The sequence below is a fragment of the Petromyzon marinus genome, chromosome 56 (genome assembly GCF_048934315.1).
Source record: "Petromyzon marinus isolate PM22_M1 ecotype Great Lakes invasive population chromosome 56, UKy_Petmar_22M1.pri1.0, whole genome shotgun sequence".
Lineage (NCBI taxonomy): Eukaryota > Metazoa > Chordata > Hyperoartia > Petromyzontiformes > Petromyzontidae > Petromyzon > Petromyzon marinus.
In genome coordinates, this window is record NC_133722.1 from 10,616,356 (window position 1) to 10,639,858 (window position 23,503).

Consider the following 23,503-nt stretch of genomic DNA (forward strand, 5'->3'; position numbering starts at 1 on the left):
ATCCTGAGCAGCGGATCACACACACACTCACACAAACACACTCACACACTCACATACAGTACACACATACACACTCACTTACAAACACTCAATACACACTCACACACTTACACACTCACATACAATCACACTCACACACTCACACACACACACTCACTTACACACTCACTTACACACACTCAACACACACTCACTTACACACACTCAAAGATCCCCCATATAGCCTTAACAGACTGTAGGGGCAAGTGCTGTTAGCGAGCACCTATGAAGGCCGGAACGGTACACGAGGGGGTGGGTGGCCAGCACCACGCCCGACCGCCTTTGTTTCCCTAGTGGCAATGTTTACACACCGCACCAGGCACTCATTTGAGGCTGAGTCAACCTAGGGGAGGCCCGGGACCGGTTCAGATAATAGTCACTGGTGTTGGTCGTGAGCAGGAATCGAACTCGGGTCGCCAGGTTCATAGCGCAGCGCGCTAACCGCTACACCACCGCTCCCCACCAATACACACTCACACACAATCACACACACACTCGCACACACTCACACACTCTCACACTCACACACACTCACTCACACACATTCACACACACTCACTCACACACACACTCACACACACTCGCACACACAAACTCCGCAAAGTGAGGCGGGGGTCCGAGTCGGGAGTCGAACCGGGGTCCCCTGTCTGCCACGATTCCGCGAGTGCTCTTACCAACTGTCACCAACTGTCACAAACTCTTACCAACTGTCACCAACTATTACCAACTTTCACCAACTCTTACCAACTGTCACCAACTGTCACCAACTCTTCTCAACTGTCACCAACTCTTACCAACTGTTACCAACTGTCACCAACTCTTCCCAACAACTGTCACAAACACTTACCAACTGTCACCAACTCTTACCAACTGTCACCAACTCTTACCACCAACTGTCACCAACTCTTACCACCAACTGTCACCAACTCTTACCACCAACTGTCACCAACTCTTACCAACTGTCACCAACTCTTTCCAACTGTCACCAACTGTCACCAACTGTCACGAACTATTACCAACTGTCACCACCTCTTACCAACTGTCACCAACTCTTACCAACTGTCACCAACTGTCACCAACTGTCACCAATTATTCCCAACTGTCACCAACTATTACCAACTGTCATCCACTCTTACCAACTGTCACCAACTCTTACCAACTGTCACCAACTGTCACCAACTGTCACTAACTCTTATCATCTGTCACCAACTCTTACCAACTGTCACCAACTCTTCTCAACTGTCACCAACTCTTACCAACTGTTACCAACTGTCACCAACTCTTCCCAACAACTGTCACAAACACTTACCAACTGTCACCAACTCTTACCAACTGTCACCAACTCTTACCACCAACTGTCACCAACTCTTACCACCAACTGTCACCAACTCTTACCACCAACTGTCACCAACTCTTACCAACTGTCACCAACTCTTTCCAACTGTCACCAACTGTCACCAACTGTCACCAACTATTACCAACTGTCACCACCTCTTACCAACTGTCACCAACTCTTACCAACTGTCACCAACTGTCACCAACTGTCACCAATTATTCCCAACTGTCACCAACTATTACCAACTGTCATCCACTCTTACCAACTGTCACCAACTCTTACCAACTGTCACCAACTGTCACCAACTGTCACTAACTCTTATCATCTGTCACCAACTCTTACCAACTGTCACCAACTCTTACCAACTGTCCCCAACTGTCACCAACTGTCACCAATTATTACCAACTGTCACCAACTATTACCAACTGTCATCCACTCTTACCAACTGTCACCAACTCTTACCACCTGTCACCAACTGTCACCAACTCTTATCATCTGTCACCAACTCTTACCAACTGTCACCAACTCTCACCAACTGTCACCAACTATTACCAACTGTCACCAACTCTTACCAACTGTCACCAACTCTTATCAACTGTCACCAACTCTTACCAACTGTCACCAACTCTTACTAACTGTCACCAACTATTACCAACTGTCACCCACTCTTACCAACTGTCACCAACTCTTACCAACTGTCACCAACTGTCACCAAATCTTACCAACTGTTACCAACTCTTACCAACTGTCACCAATTCTTACCAACTCTTACAACTGTCAGCAACTCTTTCCAACTGTCACCAACTCTTACCAACTGTCACCAACTGTCACCAACTCTTATCAACTGTCACGAACTCTTACCAACTCCCACCAACTCTTACCAACTGTCACCAACTCTTACCAACTGTCACCAACTGTCACCAACTCTTACCAACTGTCACCAACTGTCACCAACTCTTACCAACTGTCACCAACTCTTACCAACTGTCACCAACTGTCAACAACTGTCACCAGCTCTTACCAACTGTCACCAACTGCCACCAACTCTTACCAACTGTCAACAACTATTACCAACTGTCACCAACTGTCATCAACTCTTACCAACTGTCACCAACTCTTACTAACTGTCACCCACTCTTACCAACTGTCACCAACTCTTACCAACGGTCACCAACTGTCACCAACTCTTACCAACTGTCACCAACTCTTTTCAACTGTCACCAACTCTTACCAACTGTCACCAACTGTCACCAACTCTTATCAACTGTCACCAACTCTTACCAACTGCCACCAACTCTTACCAACTGTCACCAACTCTTACCAACTGTCACCAACTCTTACCAACTGTCACCAACTGTCACCAACTCTTACCAACTGTCACCAACTCTTACCAACTGTCACCAACTGTCAACAACTGTCACCAGCTCTTACCAACTGTCACCAACTGCCACCAACTCTTACCAACTGTCAACAACTATTACCAACTGTCACCAACTGCCATCAACTCTTACTAACTGTCATCCAACCCTTACCAACTGTCACCAACTGTCACCAACTCTTACCAACTGTCACCAATTGCACCGCCGCCGGCACGGGCATGGCGAATGCGCCGTAGCTGCACGAGTGGCCACGCTGTTCAAGTGCGTGTGTTTGATTAACTGAACAGAGGGGCTGAAGGGGGGTAAGGGGGGGTGGTGGAATGGGGGGGGGGGAAGGAGGGTACCACCCCCCTCCCTCCCTCCCCCGTTACCCCCTCGGGAGACGGGGACGCTGACACGGAGTGATGAGTGTGGGGGGTAGGGGGTGAGGGGGAGGCTGTCTCGCTTCGCAGTCGCGAGAATCAATGCTCGCTCGCTCGCCACTCACCATCTGCCTTGGTACACGGGGGGGAGGGGGGAGAAAGGGGAGGGGCTGTGGGGGGGGATTGGGCAGTTGCAGGAGGAGGAGGGGGAAAGAGGGGGGAAAGAGGAGGGAGGGGCTGTGGGGGGGCAGTTGGAGGGAGGGGGGAGTTGGGGGTGTGGGAGATGCGGGAACAGTCCTGGAGAGGTGGGGAGCAGGGAACGGGTGGGGGGGGGGGGGCGGAGATTAATGGGGGTGGGGGGACAGGGGGGACGGTGAAGTTCTGGGGGCGGGGGGTGGGAGATCGGGGGAGCACCTGGGGGGAGCTGAGGGGTGGGGGCAGCAAGAGGAGAGACGCAGGTGGACAGAGACGGAGGGGGGATGAAGGGGGAGTCATAGAGTGGAGGGGGGAGCCATTCAGGGTGGGCGGGAGATGGGGGGGCATTGTGAGAGACGCAGGTGGGGGCCACGAGGAGGGGGGGCGCATGGGGGTGCAGTGGTGGGGTTGGGGGTGCACACTCGGCGAGCCATGGAGCCTCGTCTCTCGCCAGGTGGGGCAAGCGACGTTGGTCAGCGAGCTCCTATCAAGGTCACGTGTCACGCGGCCTCTCGCACTCAGAGCGATCAGTGGGACCGGCGCTCGTCTCACCAGCGGTGGAAATTCCACGGTCGTTTGGCAGGAACCATTCTATACTCTTTGGTTCTATCGGGAAAAGTCACGTAGGTAAAAAGATAAAATAATAAAAAAAATCACGACGTTTCGGCCACAACACAAGCGGCCTTCATCAGGTGAAGGGACGAGACTGTCTGGAGGACAGCACTGGAGTGAAAAAAGCCACGCTCAGATCACGACCTTTAAGCTGTGTGAGAATAAACAAAGCGCCTTGACAAAGGAATTAGCATATAGTTTAGCATTGAAATGGCTGAGTGATTAGCTTGTGACTGGTCACAGAAATGGCTATGTTAAAGTCAGAGCATATACATCCTCAAAGGCACCCCTTGACAAAGGAATTAGCATAGAATTTAACATTGAAATAGCTAAGTTAAAGTATACACATCCGCAGAGGCACCCCTTGACAAAGGAATTAGCATAGAATTTAGCATTGAAATAGCTGAGTGATTAGCTTGTAACTGGTCACAGAAATAGCTATGTTTAAAGTCAGAGCATACACATTCACCGAGGCACCTAGTACAAATCAAACAGGATAATTTAGCGAAACACAACCACGCTCAAACCGCGGACCTTTAAGCTGTGTGCGAGCAAACAAGGTGTCCTGACAAAGAAATGAGCATAAAAATTAGCATTTGATTGGCCGATTTTAGAAAAGAGGTGGTGTACGTGCCGGTGGACTTGCCCTTTGGCGCGGGGGGGGGGGGGAGTTTACCTATTGATGGTGTGAAAAGGGAATTTATAAGAGCTGCGAAAGTTTGGGGTACCACCACTTGAAAAAAATATACTGTAGAAAAGGAACCATTCTGTTCACTCGGGACAATTCACTTTGCAGCAATCGCCGATGTTCATATTAAAAACGATCGATACAAGTGACGACTACGGCTCACCCAGGAAAGCCTCAAGAGGGACCTGCTACATTGAGACGTTTGGCCAATTCCACAAGCTGAAAAACAATCCGCGTCTTTATTTATAGGGCAGGATGAATCCGATGAGCTTTCGTTACAACAACAAACGATGCAAAAAAAAAACACGATCGGAGTGAAAAATCAGGAAAGGTAAACAAATGACCAACAAATATACAAATACAACTCAACAATGTTTAATTTTATTTGTTTAGGTAAAGGCCACTATTGCGCCATTAGCTTCTCTTTTAGAAGCGAGCTGCCTGTCGCGAATGACGGCATCTAAGCGAAGTTGCTTAACGACTGGAACATGCTAGCCGCCAAACCAAACACTGCACAGGCTTCTTTGGTTCTTTCGGTAAAGTCACTACGTAGAATGAGAATAAAATAATACATTAATAAAATAAAATAACACAATAAAATTATCACGACGTTTCGGCCACAACACAAGCGGCCTTCATCAGGTGAAGGGACGAGACTGTCTGGAGGACAGCGCTGGACAGTCTCGTCCCTTCACCTGATGAAGGCCGCTTGTGTTGCGGCCGAAACGTCGTGAGAATTTTATTGTGTTATTTTATTTTATTAATTTATTATTTTATTCTCATTCTACGTGACTTTACCGAAAGAACCAAAGAAGATGAATCCTTGCAGTCACGAAAGCTTTAAATCGAAACTGCACAGGCTTTGAATCTCGACTGCACAGTAATCTCAGTAATCTCAAGTCGTGCCTATTCTAAATGTGTAGGGAAGAACCGGAGGAGAATCCCGAGAGAGAGAGAAAAAAAAAAACTAATGCCCACGTGATCGCTCGCTCGGGCAGTGGACGTGAGATTGTAATCAGTTGCTGATGGCGATGATCCAGATGGTCGTGGAATAATGATGATGGTGGTGGTCATTTGTTGCTGCTGCTGCTGCTGATGATGATTGTGGTGATGATAGCGAATTATTGTGATGATGGTGAATTGGTAATGATGATGATGATGATGATTTTAGTTGCTGATGATGATGGTGGTGGTGCTTTAAATTATGATATCGATGACGATTTAAATACACGTAAGGCCCGGCTCTTGCTGATAATGATGGTGGTAAATAGCTGTTCGTACTGCTGCTGATGATGCTGATGATGCATTTCTGATGCTAGTAAATTCATATAGACAGTGATAACGCTGGTGATGATGATGGTGATAATGGTTATGATAACATTGGGGAGTTGGTGCTGCTGAAGGTGATGATACATTGCTGACGATATTGATAACGATTGTAATTAAGAAAAATATCACTAATTGATGATGATGATGGTGCTGTGCTAACCTTATACCGACCAGGAGTGAAAAACATTTTTTTATTTACTCTAACTACCGGTTATAACATCTGAATTAACCACACATCGTGCTAGTGGTGAAACATGCAAACAATCTGGTTGGACGCCAAGAAGAGATCAATGTGTAGGTCCCAGCCGGAGGACTCTAGGATAGTGGTAGACGTGTAAGTAAGTCCCACCAAGACAGGAGGCTGCACCTCCCTAGAGTATCTGAGACGTGTGTGTTAGCTAGAGTAAGTCGGTGGTCACCACCCTATGCGTAATGTAAGAGTTAACTGTTGTGTTCATTAATACATAAATGTTGCCTCCCAAGAAGTTGCGTGTGCACCTAATTCGAACCCACTACACATGCTCTACCGCAAACATGACGCACGGTCAGTGCGGACTTGATTATGCCTTGCAAGAGATGTGTTGTCGATTTAGTGCGCGCGGGGGGTATCTTGACGTCTCAAGAAAGTTTCGATTTAAAGCTTTCGTGACTGCAGGGATTCATCTTCTTGGTTCTTTCGGTAAAGTCACGTAGAAGGGAAATAATAAAATAATAAAAATATAACATAATAAAATTTTCACGTCGTTTCGGCCACAACACAAGCAGCCTTCCTCAGGTGAAGAAACAGAACTGTCGGGAAGACATCGTCCTAATGGAGCGCTGTCTTTCCAACAGAACTGGCCGAAACGTCGTGAGAATTTTATTTTATTATGTTTTATTTGTATTATTTCCCTTCTACGCCCCAACAAAGTGTTGTTGCCATCGCCTGGATAATGGGCAAAAAAAATGGGTCCCGTGAAATTGAGTCAAGATCTGCAATCTGTTCACTTGCAACATGGGCTGAGACAATTTGATGACAACTTAAACCCGTTTTCTGATGCCCAGTTTTAGTTTCAATAGGCGTTGTGATTAGTTTCACTCCGAGTCGCTGTTCCGTCACGGGTAAGGAGAGTGCCGTGAGAGAAGGTCGATGTTATCTCGAGCGAGATCGGCGGTGGCGATGGGAGTTTGTGTGCATTGTAATCTGCAATGCCTTCTCCTGCCACTTAAAATTATTCCCGACCTCCGAGCTGCTTACCCGATCCTGCCCCGCAAGTCCTCGGCCCCCCTCCTCCTCCACGTGCACGCATCCCAAGTTGTTCTCGGGTCAAAGGTCAAAGTGATTTTCCTGCTCATGAACATCGAGGAATTAGTGATTGTCTGCCCTTTACAGCCCTGCAGTGCCAGTGATGGAAATGTCACGTTCCCATGGCGGGGCTGAGTCCATCTACAGGACAACCACTGCTGGTTGACTTCCCCACAGTGTGGTACTGTGCTCATTGTATCGACCCTGGAGGGATGATGGGCTGACCCCCCCCCCCCCTTTTAAATGAAAGACCCAACAAAATATTTTCTTTTTTTTCTGCTCTCCTTACACCTTCCCTCTCTCTCTACCCCCCTCTCTGCCCCTCCTCTCTCTCTACCCCCCTCTCTGCCCCCCCTCTCTCTCTGCCCCCTCTCTTCCTACTCCATTTCACTCTCTCTCGCTCTCTCTCTCTTTTTTTATAACTACGACAAGTGCTACATCTGCACGCAGCCCTCCTCACAGTCAAACGGCCTCCGACGGGCAGCTTATATCTGCATGCAGAGCTCTCCGTCATCTGCCACCGAGCACACGGCCTCCTCCAGCGCCCACTGCTCCTTGAAGGCCGGCACGGCGTGGGTCAGCCGCGCACGGCGGAACTCCGGCCACACCCTGGCTCCGACCAGAGCGCGGAAGATGCCCAGGCTGCTGGCCGGACGTTGCCCCTCCAGGGCCACCTTTCTCGCCCTGTATACGGCGAGCTTGGCGTAGCCGAAGAGCACGTTGACCGGCCCCTGAAGATGTTGGGGTCCGTCGCTCTTCGGCCTATGCCCTCTCTCTCTACCCATGCCCTCTCTCTCTCTACCCATGCCCTCTCTCTCTCTACCCATGCCTTCTCTCTCTCTCGACCCATGCCCTCTCTCTCTACCCATGCCTTCTCTCTCTCGACCCATGCCCTCTCTCTCTACCCATGCCTTCTCTCTCTCTCGACCCATGCCCTCTCTCTCTCGACCCATGCCCTCTCTCTCTCTACCCATGCCCTCTCTCTCTCGACCCATGCCCTCTCTCTCTCTCTACCCATGCCCTCTCTCTCTACCCATACCCTCTCTACCCATGCCCTCTCTCTCTCTCTACCCATGCCCTCTCTCTCTCGACCCATGCCCTCTCTCTCTCTCTACCCATGCCCTCTCTCTCTCTACCCATACCCTCTCTCTCTCTCTCTACCCATGCCCTCTCTCTCTACCCATGCCCTCTCTCTCTCTCTACCCATGCCCTCTCTCTCTACCCATACCCTCTCTCTCTACCCATGCCCTCTCTCTCTCTCTCTCTCTCTACCCATGCCCTCTCTCTCTACCCATGCCCTCTCTCTCTGTACCCATGCCCTCTCTCTCTACCCATACCCTCTCTCTCTCTACCCATGCCCTCTCTCTCTCTCTCTCTACCCATGCTCTCTCTCTACCCATGCCCTCTCTCTACCCATGCCCTCTCTCTCTCGACCCATGCCCTCTCTATCCATGCCCTCTCTCGACCCATGCCCTCTCTCTCTCTACCCATGCCCTCTCTCTCTATACCCATGCCCCCCCCCCCCTCCCGTGCTGAGTGAGGAGTCTCGTGTCTGCTGCAAGGGAATCGATCGTCCTGCCCTGAGTCATGCCACTGTCAGTGTGTGTGTCAGTGTGTGTGTCAGTGTGTGTTAGTGTGTGTGTCAGTGTGTGTGTTAGTGTGTGTGTCAGTGTGTGTGTGTGTCAATGTGTGTGTCAGAGTGTGTGTCAGTGTGTGTTATGGGGAGCGGTAGTGTAGCGGTTAGCGCTACGCTGCGCTATGAACCTGGCGACCCGGGTTCGATTTCTGCTCACGGCCAACATCAGTGACGATTATCTGAACCGGTCCCGGGCCTCCCCTAGGTCGACTCAGCCTCAAATGAGTACCTGGTGCGGTGGATAAAAACATTGTCACTAGGGAGACAAAGGCGGTCGGGCGTGGTGCTGGCCATCCACCCCCTCGTGTACCGTTCCGGCCTTCATAGGTGCTCGCTAACAGCACTTTCCCCTACAGTCTGTTAAGGATATATGGGGGATCTTTGTGTCAGTGTGTGTGTGTCAGTGTTTAACTCGTGGTTTAGTGGTAATTAATTGAAGGTGGAGGGGTTACCGGCCCCTCGCACCCGTCCACAACCCCCGTTTAGCCACTGTGGTGGACACAGACGCCATGAGGGGATGAGCCAATCGGAATTGGACCTCCCCCCACAGCACTGTCCACGACAGAGTTGCCCGTCCGGCACCGCGAGGAGGTAGGGGGTTGTTTTGCCGGACTACTGCTTTGGGTACACGGTCCAGACCTCCCCAGAGACCCTGGCTGACAGAGGATGTGTTCAGGATGGTTGAGAAAAAGCTACAGGCCCACTGTCATCGGCTACAGAATCCCACGTCAGAGAATGAGGAGGCTTACCACAGCCTTCGCTCGGAGGTTCGGAGAGTCGTGAGGCGCTGCAAGGATGGGTGGTGGTCGCGGGTTGCTGAGGAGATGGAGTCTGCCTCAGTGGCCCGCGATCACAAATCTCTATTTAACTCCATCAAAAAAGTAACCTGCAGCGCCACACCTATTACCATCATTAGGGGAAAAAACGGTGATCCAATCTCCGACCCCCAGGAATAGGTTTGCAGATTTGCTGAGCATTTTTGTGAGGTCCTGGGGGAGGGAAAATCCCTCAGCCAGGAAAACATCGTGGCACAAAGTGAGGATGACCCTGCTGAGCTGCGGTGCCTCAAATATTGGAGGAAGTCACCCCCTGTGAGTGGCTGGTTGAGGTGCCATCTGTTGAGGAAGTACTGAAGGCGATCTGAAGTCTGAGACCAGGAAAGGCAGTGGGCAGAGATGATCTCCCAAGTGAAATGCTGAGGGAGGGTGGCGTTTGTGCAGACTGCCCTATATGACATCATAACAACAGTCTGGACCACTGGACGGGTTCCGCAGGATTGGAAGGATGCCCTGGTGGTCCCCCTCTTTAAGAAGAAGGGGGACCGCACAGACTGTAACAACTACAGGGGCATCTCACTCCTCAGTGTGCCGGGAAAGGTCCTGGCAAGGATTATTCAACATCGCCTTGCCAGGCACGCTGAGGAGAGGCTATGCGGAACCCCAATGCGGTTTCAGGAAAGGGCAGTCCTGCACAGATGCCATATTTTCTGTCCGTCTGCTACAGCAGAGGTGTAGGGAATTCCAGCAAGACCTACATCTCTGCTTTATTGACCTGGTCAAGGCCTATGATACCACCAGTAGGCCTGGGCTCTGGGTTGTTCTTCGTGCTTTTGAGTACCTGACCCTCTGCTCACGATCATTAAGGACCTTCATGATGGTAAGCGGACCCGGGTAAAACTACGTGGCCGGGAGTCAGAGCCATTCCCTGTACACCTTGGGGTGCGACAGGGATGTCCTCTGGCTCCCACATTATTTAACATCTATTTTGACCACGTAGTTCGTGAAGCCTTCAATAGCTGTACCGGAGGAATTTCCATATGGTACAGATATAATGGGAGGCTGATCGATGCCCGGGTGCGGTCAAGGGATGGCTCCCTATTGCTCAACCAAGTTATGTATGCTGATGATTTGGTAATAGCTACTCATTCAGAGGAGGAGTTGGAGACGCTGCTGCTGAGACTGGAGCGTGCTACTAAGAGATGGGGCCTTACCATCAGCCCCACCAAAACTAAGCACCTGCCTGGGTATTTTGTACCATCGGACACTCCACCCCCACAACTCCCAATCAGTGATGGGGCAGTTGTGGAGAGAATGGAGAGTTTCCCATACCTGGGCAGTGTGCTTATGACCGGCTCCAGTTTAACAGCAGAGGTCTCACTCCGAATCAGCCGAGCGGCAATATATTTTCATCGGTTGCGTAACGCTGTGTGGAAGCTACCTGGTCTGTCGCTCCGCACTAAGCTTCAGGTCTTCTCGGCCACGGTCATCCCCTCCCTTCTCTACGCTTGCGAAACGTGGACCCCTCTAATGGAACATCTTCGCCTGTTGTAAACATTTAGGCTGGCCTGCCTACGATCCATCCTGAGTTTAACCAGGCTAGATTGTGTGAGGAGCTCACAAATCCTTAAAAGATCTGGGCACGGTCCCATCGGTGAGCTCCTCCGGCAGGCAAGGCTGCGTTGGCTGGGTCATGTAGCCCGCATGCCCAGCCACCGCATGCCGAAACAGCTTTTGTGTGTGTGTAAGTGTGTGTGTCAGTGTGTGTGTCAGTACGTGTGTCAGCGTGCGTGTCTGTGTGTGTAAGTGGGGAGCGGTAGTGTAGTGGTTAGCGCTACGCTGCGCTATGAACCGGGCGACCCGAGTTCGATTCCCGCTCACGGCCAACAACACCGCCAGTGACGATTGTCTGAACCGGTCCTGGGCCTCCCCTAGGTCGACTCAGCTTCAAATGAGTACCTGATGCGGCGTGCGGTAAACATCGCCACTGGGGAGACAAAGGCGGCCGGGCGTGGTGCTGGCCACCCACCCCCTCGTGTGCCACAGTGCCGCGAACTGCACTTGCCCCAGCAGACTGCGAAGGCTGCACGGGGTACCTTTGTCCTCTGTGTGTGCGTGTCCTCTCTGTTTAGACAACTCGCGACTTCGCGGGGGGCTGGACGCGACGAGAAAAGCGCGCGGGGCTTAAGCAAATAAATAAATAAATACCAATTAAGTTAATTAGGAGGGGGTGGGGGAGGGGTGGGGGTCACTCCGTCTCACGCCACGAGGTTCAACATGCGCAGGAGCTGTAGTGTCTGTGTGTGTGTCTGTGTGTGTGTGTATCTGTGTCTCTATGTGTGTGTCTGTGTGTATCTGTGTATGTGTATCTGTGTGTGTATCTGTGTGTGTGTCTGTGTGTGTGTGTCTGTGTGTCTATGTGTGTGTCTGTGTGTATCTGTGTATGTGTATCTGTGTGTGTATCTGTGTGTCTGTCTTTATCTTCGTGTGTATGTGCGTGTGTGTGTGTGTGTCTGTGTGTGTGTCTGTGTCTGTGTGTATATATGTGTGTGTCTGTGTGTGTGTGTGTCTGTGTGTGTGTCTGTGTCTGTGTGTATATATGTGTGTGTCTGTGTGTGTCTGTTGTCTGTGTGTGTGTGTCTGTGTGTCTGCGCGTGTGTCTGTGTCTGTGCGCGTGTCTGTGTGTGTGTTTGTGTGTGCGTCTGTGTGTGTGTCTGGGTGCCCGAGTTGGTCATGATACTGGCACCTGGTCTGGAGTGATTGGAGGGCATGGGCCAGATCAGCTCAATAACAACGGTAGGAGGCTGCTAGATTTTTGTGCAGCCCATGGGCTTGTAATTACCAACACGCTGTTCCGGCATCGGCGCATCCACACAACATCATGGATGCATGCCGGGTCCAAGCAAGAACATCTGCTGGACTACATAGTGACGGACCAGCGAATGCGAGCCCATGTCCTTGACACCAGGACCTACCGTGGAGCTGATCTGCCCTCTGACCATCGACTAGTCATCTGTAAGATGCGCCTGCCATTCTTCCACTCCGGTGGTGGGTGTACACCCAGGACCCCATTCCAACCTAAAGTGGCCTGGTCTCAGTTATCTGATGAAAGTTGCAAGCGAGAATTTCATCATCGCTTGCGGCTGGGATTGGCATCGTCCCCGACTCCTCCTGATGTCGAGGGTAAATGGGCGAGGTTTAGGACTGTGACTCATGCAGCTGCAATGGCTGCTTTGGGTACGCGGTCCAGACCTCCCCAGACACCCTGGATGACAGAGGAGTTGTTCACGATGGTTGAGAAAAAGCGACAGGCCCACTGTCATCGGCTACAGAATCCCACGTCAGAGAATGAGGAGGCTTACCGCAGCCTTCGCTCGGAGGTTCGGAGAGCCGTGAGGCGCTGCAAGGATGGGTGGTGGTCGCGGGTTGCTGAGGAGATGGAGTCTGCCTCAGTGGCCCGTGATCACAAATCTCTATTTAACTCCATCAAAAAAGTAACCTGCAGCGCCACACCTATTACCATCATTAGGGGAAAAAACGGTGATCCAATTTCCGACCCCCAGGAACAGGTTCGCAGATTTGCTGAGCATTTCTGTGAGGTCCTGGGGGAGGGAAAATCCCTCAGCCAGGAAAACATCGTGGCACAAAGTGAGGATGACCCTGCTGAGGCTGCGGTGCCTCAAATATTGGATGAAGTCACCCCCTGTGAGTGGCTGGCTGAGGTGCCATCTGCTGAGGAAGTATTGAAGGCGATCCGGAGTCTGAGACCAGGAAAGGCAGCGGGCAGAGATGATCTCCCAAGCGAAATGCAGAGGAAGGGTGGCGTTTGTGCACAGACTGCCCTATATGACATCATAACAACAGTCTGGACCACTGGACGGGTTCCGCAGGATTGGAAGGATGCCCTGGTGGTCCCCCTTTTTAAGAAGGGGGACCGCACAGACTGTAACAACTACAGGGGCATCTCACTCCTCAGTGTGCCGGGAAAGGTCCTGGCAAGGATTATTCAGCATCGCCTTGCCAGGCACGCTGAGGAGAGGCTTGCGGAGCCCCAATGCGGTTTCAGGAAAGGGCGGTCCTGCACAGATGCCATATTTTCTGTCCGTCTGCTACAGCAGAGGTGTAGGGAATTCCAACAAGACCTACATCTCTGCTTTATTGACCTGGTCAAGGCCTATGATACCATCAGTAGGCCTGGGCTCTGGGTCGTTCTTCGTGCTTTTGGAGTACCTGACCCTCTGCTCACGATCATTAAGGACCTTCATGATGGTGAGCGGGCCCGGGTAAAACTACGTGGCCGGGAGTCAGAGCCATTCCCTGTACACCTTGGGGTGCGACAGGGATGTCCTCTGGCTCCCACATTATTTAACATCTATTTTGACCACGTAGTTCGTGAAGCCTTCAATAGCTGTACCGGGGGAATCTCCATATGGTACAGATATAATGGGAGGCTAATCGATGCCCGGGTGCGGTCAAGGGATGGCTCCCTATTGCTCAACCACGTTATGTATGCTGATGACTTGGTAATAGCTGCTCAGTCAGAGGAGGAGTTGGAGACGCTGCTGCTGAGACTGGAGCGTGCCACTAAGAGGTGGGGCCTTACCATCAGCCCCACCAAAACTAAGCACCTGCCTGGGTATTTTGTACCATCGGACACTCCACCCCCACAACTCCCAATCGGTGATGGGGCAGTTGTGGAGAGAGTGGAGAGTTTCCCATACCTGGGCAGTGTGCTTATGACTGGCTCCAGTTTAACAGCAGAGGTCTCACTCCGAATCAGTCGAGCGGCAATATCTTTTCATCGGTTGCGTAACGCTGTGTGGAAGCTACCTGGTCTGTCGCTCCGCACTAAGCTTCAGGTCTTCTCGGCCACGGTCATTCCCTCCCTTCTCTACGCTTGCGAAACGTGGACCCCCCTAATGGAACATCTTCGCCGGTTAGAAACATTTAGGCTGGCCTGCCTACGATCCATCCTGGGTTTAACCAGACTGGATTGTGTGAGGAGCTCACAAATCCTTGAAAGATCTGGGCAGGGTCCCATCGGTGAGCTCCTCCGGCAGGCAAGGCTGCGATGGCTGGGTCATGTAGCCCGCATGCCCAGCCACCGCATACCGAAACAGCTTTTGTTTGGCCGGATTGAGGGGGCTAAGCGGGCGCGGCACGGGCTAGAGAAGAGATGGAGTGATGTGGTACAGGAGGACGTGGAGCTGAGTGGACTTGCCGATGACTGGTACCAGCGGTGTCAAGATCGGCCTCTGTGGAGGAGGCTCGTGAAGGATGCTACTGGGAAGTTGGAGGCAGTCGCCCTCCAACAACAACGGAGGGCGGAGGAGCGACGCTCACAACAGCGAGCGGAGCGCCGGGTGGCTAAAGCACAGCAGGTTGGCACAGTAGGGGGCACAGGTGGTGCATCAGCCAGTCATCTCAGTCAGTCGACCCGTGGCACCTGGGTCTGCCCCGTGACCTCCTGCCAGCGGGCGTTCGACACTTCACGTGGCCTCAGGGTGCACATAGCCTGGCACAAGCGTCGTGGTGACGTCACCGCCACTTAGTGGCGAATGGCGGTTGTTGTTGTGTCTGGGTGTCTATGTGTATCTGTGGGGATAGAGTAGCGCTGAGCGCGCTGCCCTACGAACCCGGCTAGCCGAGTTCGATTCCCGCTGACGGACAAATGAGTACCTGGTGGGGTGTGAGTACCTGGTATTGGCCACCCACTCCCTCGTGTGCCGTGCCGGCCTTCATAGGTGCTCGCTAACAGCACTTGCCCCAACAGTCTGTTAAGCCTATATGGGGGATGTTTATCTTTGTCCGTGCGTATCTTTGTACTTTGTGTAACTATGACGCGTGGTCGCGTGACCCCCACGACCCCGCGAGGGACCTGCTCATCCAACAGTGGATACAAAAATATGGCGGCTGTAAATGATCTACATTCGTCGTATTTAAGTCGTATTTAATATCACATGTATTTAATTTAACTAGTATTTAATTTAATTCATATTGCATTTTACTCGTATTTAATTTAACTAGTTAATGGAAATTGTATTTAATTCAACTTGTATTTAATCCTCCACCATGAACGATTAAATTGGGATCGCACAGCCCATCATCTTCGCGGGCCGATAAAGTGACAGAATAATTGATGAACGCCATTTAATCATTTCCCCCTCCCCAGTAACGGCCGAGTCTCAAGACTATTTTCTCAGGAGGGTCCTGCGACACGAGCAGCCACGGTCTATCCATCAGCAAATGCTGGCTGTACGTGCACGTTGACTGTACGTACGCGCCGGCCGTACGCATGCCCACCCACGTGTCGTGAATGTTTGGCTGCGAACGGCAGTGTCGAGAGGCGCGCGTGTCAACCTCGCCACAGCCACTCGGCGCTCCACACGCGCATCCCAAAGACAAAGGCTGAGTCGACCTAGAGGTGGCCCAGGACCGGTTCAGATCATCGTCACCGGTGTTGGCCGCAAACGGGAATCCAACTCGGGTGGGTCGCCGAGTTCGTAGCGCAGCGTAGCGCTCACCGCTACACACAACAAGACAAAGATGCCCCCCGTGTAGCCTTACCAATTTGCTGTTAGCCAGCACAGACAAATGTAAAGACACGCACAGACACAAAGACAGACACACACGGACAAACACACACGCACAGACAGACACACGCACAGACACACACGCACAGACACAAAGACAGACACACACGCACAAACACACGCACAGACACACGCACAGACACAAACACAAAGACAGACACACGCACAAACACACACGCACAGACACACAGGCACAGACAGGCACACGCGCAGACACACGCACAGACACACAGACACACACACAGGAACACGCACAGACACACACACAGGCACACACAGACACACAGGCACACGAGTGAATTGTGATGGAGCATGTGACACGCGCAGTCAGCTGAGTGAGTTCCCGTCACGAGTCGCTGAATGAGAAATTCGTTGTATGTGAGAGAGAGAGACACGACGGGACGGCACACACTCCAATTATACAACTGCTATACTATCATCATCATTATTACAATATAATAGCAATTACAATAAAACATTACATATTTTGTGCATACAACAAATATACAAGGCTCTGTTGCGACACATCCCATCAGCAACGCGCACTTGTTAGGAAGTGGATAATTTCTGCAGCATTGCTTCAAAACAAGCACAGCTTTGGACCGGTTTTTATACTTAAGTGTCTCATCATCATCATCAGCAGCAGCAGAGTCAGACTCGCTTGAATCAACGCAGGCGAACTGCAGCAGATCTCACTGCCAATGTCTCCTCTCTCTCTCTCTACGTTCCGCGGGTTCGATACAACAATTACGTCGTTACACACAACTCAATACACACATCGATACATCGTCCATATTAATCCGCTTTCCGGCCAATCGATGAGTGTTGTTCACGGGCAGTGATGAGATGTAAAGAACGCGTAGCCGGTTGCAGGATGGAGTGGCGATGGGCGACACTGAAGTTGGTTCAGGTGCGGAACGTCACCGTGCCGGCTGGAGAGTTGGAGACCTTCACTGCCCCCCCCCCCCCCATCAACTCCCACCACTCCGGGTTCCTGAGGTCACGCACCGCGATGAGCGAGAAGACCACCACCTCGTGACCACCACCTCGTGACCACCACCTCGTGACCACCACCTCGTGACCACCACTTCGTGACCACCACCTCGTGACCACCACCTCGTGACCACCACCTCGTGACCACCACCTCGTGACCACCACTTCGTGACCACCACCTCGTGACCACCACTTCGTGACCACCACCTCGTGACCACCACTTCGTGTCGCCAACGCGACGACGGTGATGGTGGGCTCGGTTCGTATCGGCACCATTCCTGGTGTCGTCGTTCACGTGACGGGGTGGGGGGCTGACGTTCCACGTTCACGTGACAGGGGGTGGGGGGGCTGACGTTCCACGTTCACGTGACGGGGGGGCTGACGTTCGACGGCGCGCGAGGGGGTGGGTGGCCAGCACCACGCCCGGCCGCCTTTGTCTCCCCAGTGGCGATGTTCACTGCACACCGCTACACCAGGTCCTCATTTCTAGGCCGAGTCGACCTAGGGGAGGCCCAGGACCGGTTCAGACAATCGTTACTGGCGGTGTTGGTGGCCGTGAGCGGGAATCGAACTCGGGTCGCCGGGTTCGTAGCGCAGCGTAGCGCTGACCGCTACTACACCACCGCTCCCCCACAACGCGATTAACCATCTCAAGGGGACATTTCTCTAATCATCATCATCATTAAAGCTGCACCACTGCTTAGCCCCAGCGGTTCTCAAACTTGTATTTGTCCCGTGGACCACGCGCATTCACTTCTCTCTCTCGACACCACTCACACTACAACATGGTTCAACATTCCCCGGGAAGTAAAAAAAAATAAACACTTTTATTTGTTTAAACGCAGCTGTAAGGTTTTGTTTCACGTGTGCCATTCATAGGGTAGTTTACCTTCCTTCATTTGTGTAATTAAATATCACGAGTCAAATATGAATTCACGTCCGAAACAGAAAGTATGAACGTTGTCAACCTCACGCCAACTCCGCTCATCCTCGCAGCATCAGCGGCGGCGGCGGCTTTTGGCTGCGAACCATCGAACACAGGCAGCGGTCAACCCCATTGAGCGCTTTCTGCGTCCGTCTGGAACGCTCTTCCTTCCGGCATTAGGAAGCCACTGGGGCTGTGCACTTTTAAATCATCATCGTCTAGATTGACAAACTCGTTTATTTACAACTGGTTTTAGTGTTTAGTGGTGGTGTACTTCCCCCCTCCCCCCACACACACACCTCCGATTAGTGCGGTTGGCTACGTATGGTGCGAAAGAAGCTCAACATACACATACTGCACTATACACTACACGACTATAACAGTACACGATACTCTACTATACACTACACATGCCACTGCCTGGGTGAGGACTGGCGGATCGTGCACCTGGTGCAGCCTGAGAGAGGCCTGGTTAATCATGCACAAGGCGCAGCCTGAGTGAGACCTGGTTGACAGTGCACCTGGCGCAGCCTGAGTGAGGCTTAGTAAATCGTGCACCTAGCGCAGCCTGAGTGAGGCCTGGTTGATCGCGCCCATGGCGCAGTCTGAGTGAGGCCTAGTTAATAGTGCGACGGACCACACGCTGTGTTCCTGCCAAGGCAACATTGCCACGGACCACAAGCTGTGTTCCTGCTAAGGCAACATTGCCGTGGACCCCAACCTGTGTTCCTGCCAAGGCAACATTGCCACGGACTCCAATCTGTGTTCCTGCCAAGGCAACATTGCCACGGACTCCAAGATGTGTTCCTGCCAAGGCAACATTGCCACGGACCCCAGGCTGTGTTCCTGCCAGGGCAGCATTGTCATGGACCCCAAGCTATGTTCCTGAAAAACTTCACGGAGATCCTCACTCCTGCCTTCAATGACTTGCAGATTACGATTGACAACTACAACCTTTTTCGGCTTGACCAAGGACCTAAAGGAGGTGGATTTGCCATCTATGTTCGTAATACTATTGCATGTTCACTAGCTCACTCCTTGTTTAAAAAAATGTTGCTTTGAAGGTCTGCTCTCAGAATAACTCTCCTAAATAATCAACAGATATTTGTAGTGTGCTGCTATAGACCGCCTAGTGGGAAGGATGTTGAAGCTGCGTCTGCACTGAGAGAGCTTTTTGGGGGCCTCCCTAAAGGTGAAATAGATTTAGTGGGTGATCTAAATTGGAATTGGCTAAACCCGCCGGCCATGGCCACAAATTTTGCAGCTGAATTTAACCTGTTTCAATTAATACATGTCCCCACAAGACCCAACCTAAAAATTCCGGGACAGTCATCTCTGCTTGACGTCCTATTGACAAATACCCCTCATAATTTCACACTGACTGGTGTTCTGGGTAATAACCTTAGTGATCACTCCTTCATTTTTGGGGTGAGATCATCAGCCAGACCCAAAGCCCCCCCTAAATTGGTTGAGAATCACTCTATGAGACACTTCAGCACTCAGGCATTACTAATGATGTGCTTCACTCGGATATTGACAAGATCTGTGATATCCCCAACCTGACTATGGCTTGGGAGACCAGGAACACGTTTCTCCAAATTCTTAACAAACATGCTCCGTTAGTTAGATTAAAAACTAAAGGCAACCGCCCACCATGGTTTGATCCTTTGATTACAAAGCTCATGAAAACTAGGGACAAGGCTTGGGCATGTACTCAGAAAAGTAATTTGGTCAATGACTGGCTAGAATACAGGATGTTAAGGAATAGATGCGTCAAAAAAATACGGCATGCAAAAAATGCCTACTTTTCCTCCACTCTCCTGGAATCACATAGAAATGCCAGGATTTTCTGGAAAACAATCAAATGTATCGAAAAGGCATCCAAAACAGACAATCTGCCCGTTGAGCTTAACCGAAATGGGGAATATTTTTCAGATCCCAAAAAAATAGTTGACAATTTTAACCTTCATTTTTCTGAAGCTGGTAATCTTTTTGATAATGTATTGGGAGTCACCCCTGCTCATGCAAATTCCTACACCCCTGTCCAAACATTAAACGAATTTAGTTTCCAGCCAATCCACAAAAGTAATGTTCTGAAACAAATGTCCTATCTCAAAGGGCCCTCCTCTACCGGAGCAGATGGTATTCCCGTCTTTGCTCTACAAACTGTTGGTCACCTAATATACAAACCTATAGCCCATCATTTCAACCTGTCCATCAAAGAAGCATCAGTTCCTCTAGAATGGAAACATTCCTATGTCCAAGTTTTGATTTAAAGCTTTCGTGACTGCAGGGATTCATATTCTTGGTTCTTTCGGTAAAGTCACATAGAAGGGAAATAATAAAATAATAAAAATATAAAACAATAAAATTATCACGACGTTTCGACTGCAACACAAGCAATCATCATCAGGTGTGAAAACCACAAGACTGCAACACAAGCAATCATCATCAGATGTGAAAACCACAACAAGAAAATTAGAAAAAAAATTATTGTGGTTTTCACACCTGATGACGATTGCTTGTGTTGCAGTCGAAACGTCGTGATAATTTTATTGTTTTATATTTTTATTATTTGATTGTTTCCCTTCTACGTGACTTTACCGAAAGAACCAAGAATATTCCTACGTCCGTCCACTTCACAAAGGGGGCCCTAAAGATGATCCAAATAACTACCGACCTATTTCAATTTTGTCCCCGTTGATGAAAATTTTTGAAAAATTATTGAACTACCAAATTAGCAGTTCCCTGTCCACCAACAATCTACTGCATCTAAAACAATCTGGGTTCCGAAAAAATACAGCACCACATCTGCTGCATTAGATTCTCTGAATCACATTTACAGTATCCTTGATAATTAGCTGTACTGTGCCTGTCTTTTTCTTGACCTGTCCAAAGCTTTTGATACAGTAAACCACAACATCCTGCTTAGTAAACTAAGTTGCCTCGGTTTTTCCGAAAACGCAGTAAAATGGTTACAAAATTACCTCTTTTCTCGCACCCAAACTGTATTCACAGATGGTTGGAGGTCAAACAGTGTTAAGATAACAAAAGGGATTCCACAGGGTTCCATCCTCGGCCCCCTTTTGTTCTCTCTTTATGTCAATGACTTTGGCATTGACCTGGATCATTCCAGGGTATATCTTTTTGCAGATGACACGATACTGATTACTGCTGGCCGCTCTCCTTATGACGTATTACTATCCTGCAGGGTGATGTCAACAAACTACAACATCAGGTAGTTGCTCTTAAACTAGTCCTGAATACCTCCAAAACCAAGGTGCTATGCTTCTCACCAGGACTAAAGCAGGAAGTTATTTTTCCCCAATTACATTCCTTAAATAATTATCAAATAGAGAAAGTCAAGATCTATAATTATCTTGGGGTCATCCTGGATTCAAAACTGAATTTTGAAGATCACATTGATTATATTGGTAAAAAACTAAAATAAAAATTGTTTTTTCTGTATCGACACAAGCACTGCTTTCCCCCAATGTTCCGTTTGGAATTGATAAAAGCTACCATACTGCCTCTACTTGACTACTGTGACATCGTGTATAAATCAGCCCCAAGTACTGTACTGAAGAAGATTGATTCCATCTATCACTCGGCCTTAAGATTTACATTGAACTGCCCATATAGGACTCTCCACTGTGATCTCTACATTGGGTCAAACTTAACATCTCTTAATGTTCGACGGCTTGTGCACCAGATATTATTTATTCACGATGTACTTACAAAAAATCCGCAGACTACCTGCTGGATCTCCTCTCTGTTTCAAAGAACATATTTGACCTCAGGTCTTCGCTCATTTACCAGCTTCACATTCCCTATTGCCGTACAAAAACTGGAGGAAGGGCCTTTGCTGTTGATGCCCCCAGGGTCTGGAATGCAATTGCCAATAAACTGCAACTTGAATAGCTACCTATGAGATCTTCTCTTTAAACTGCTCTAGAGGAGTTGTACACCCCCAGCTGCCATTGCTATTCATTGTCGTAAAATAAAATAAAATGTTTCGCTCCGGATGATGCTGCAAAGTATTATCTGTATTTTGATTTAGTGTGCTGATCTTAAAGGTGCATTGAAAAATTTGATACTCCGACGGATGCTTCTGTTGTTGTGGAGTAACTCATGCAGCCAGCTATGGCTCTAGGGTTTGGTGTTACATGTTACGTAGTTTATTGTAAAAAAAAAAGCGGTCACAGTCCCTATGCTCACTGTTACATTGCAATTATGGCTTTACTTTTTGGTGATTTGGAAAAGTTTTTTGATTGGACATGTTTTTTTTGTTGTAGTACCGAGTTAGACTGATGGCCTTAATCTAAGTTTTATTGTGGTTGTTGTTGTTGTTGTTGTTTGACTTGCATCCCACTGGGATTTTTGCACACAGCGTTGGTGTACGGGGCTTTTTCAGGAATATTTTGATATTTTTTTCATGGATTTTCTGTTTGCACAGTCACACATAGTCACTTTAAGATGTTTTCTTGTTCGTATTTATGTTTGTTGTGGTTGCACCCGATTCAAGAGCCGAATGTCTCACAGGGCTATACCAAAATAAATACGCTAAAACTGAAACATACTGCACTATACACTGCACTACGTACGGTGCGAAATTATGCAAACACACACACTGCACTATGCACTACACTATACACTGCAATATACACTGCACTATGTAGGGTGCGAAAGAAGTTCAACACACACACAGACTGCATTTGTATCGCAGCCGCCAGGAGCTTGTGGAGGCGGAGGAGAGTCGCCGCTGGGCCAGGCCCTGCGCCCCGAGAGCCAAAGCCTCGGAGAATGGAAATCACCTGGGGAGAGGAAGTAGCCCACGTCTGTGTGTGAGACTCTCTGTGTGTGTGTGACTCTGTGTGTGTGTGACTCTGTGTGTGTGTGACTCTGTGTGTGAGACTCTGTGTGTGTGAGACTCTGTGTGTGTGTGTGACTCTGTGTGAGTGTGTGACTGTGTGTGTGTGTGACTCTGTGTGTGTGAGACTCTCTGTGTGTGTGTGACTCTGTGTGTGTAAGACTCTGTGTGTGTGTGACTGTGTGTGTGTGACTGTGTGTGTGTGTGACTGTGTGTGTGTGTGAGACTCTGTGTGTGAGACTCTGTGTGTGTGTGAGACTCTGTGAGTGTGTGACTGTGTGTAAGAGTCTCTGTGTGTGTGACTCTGTGTGTGTGAGACTCTGTGTATGTGTGTGACTCTGTGTGTGTAAGACTCTGTGTGTGTGTGACTGTGTGTGTGTGTGACTGTGTGTGTGTGTGAGACTCTGTGTGTGAGACTCTCTGTGTGTGTGAAACTCTGTGTGTGACTGTGTAAGACTCTCTGTGTGTGTGACTGTGTGTGAGAC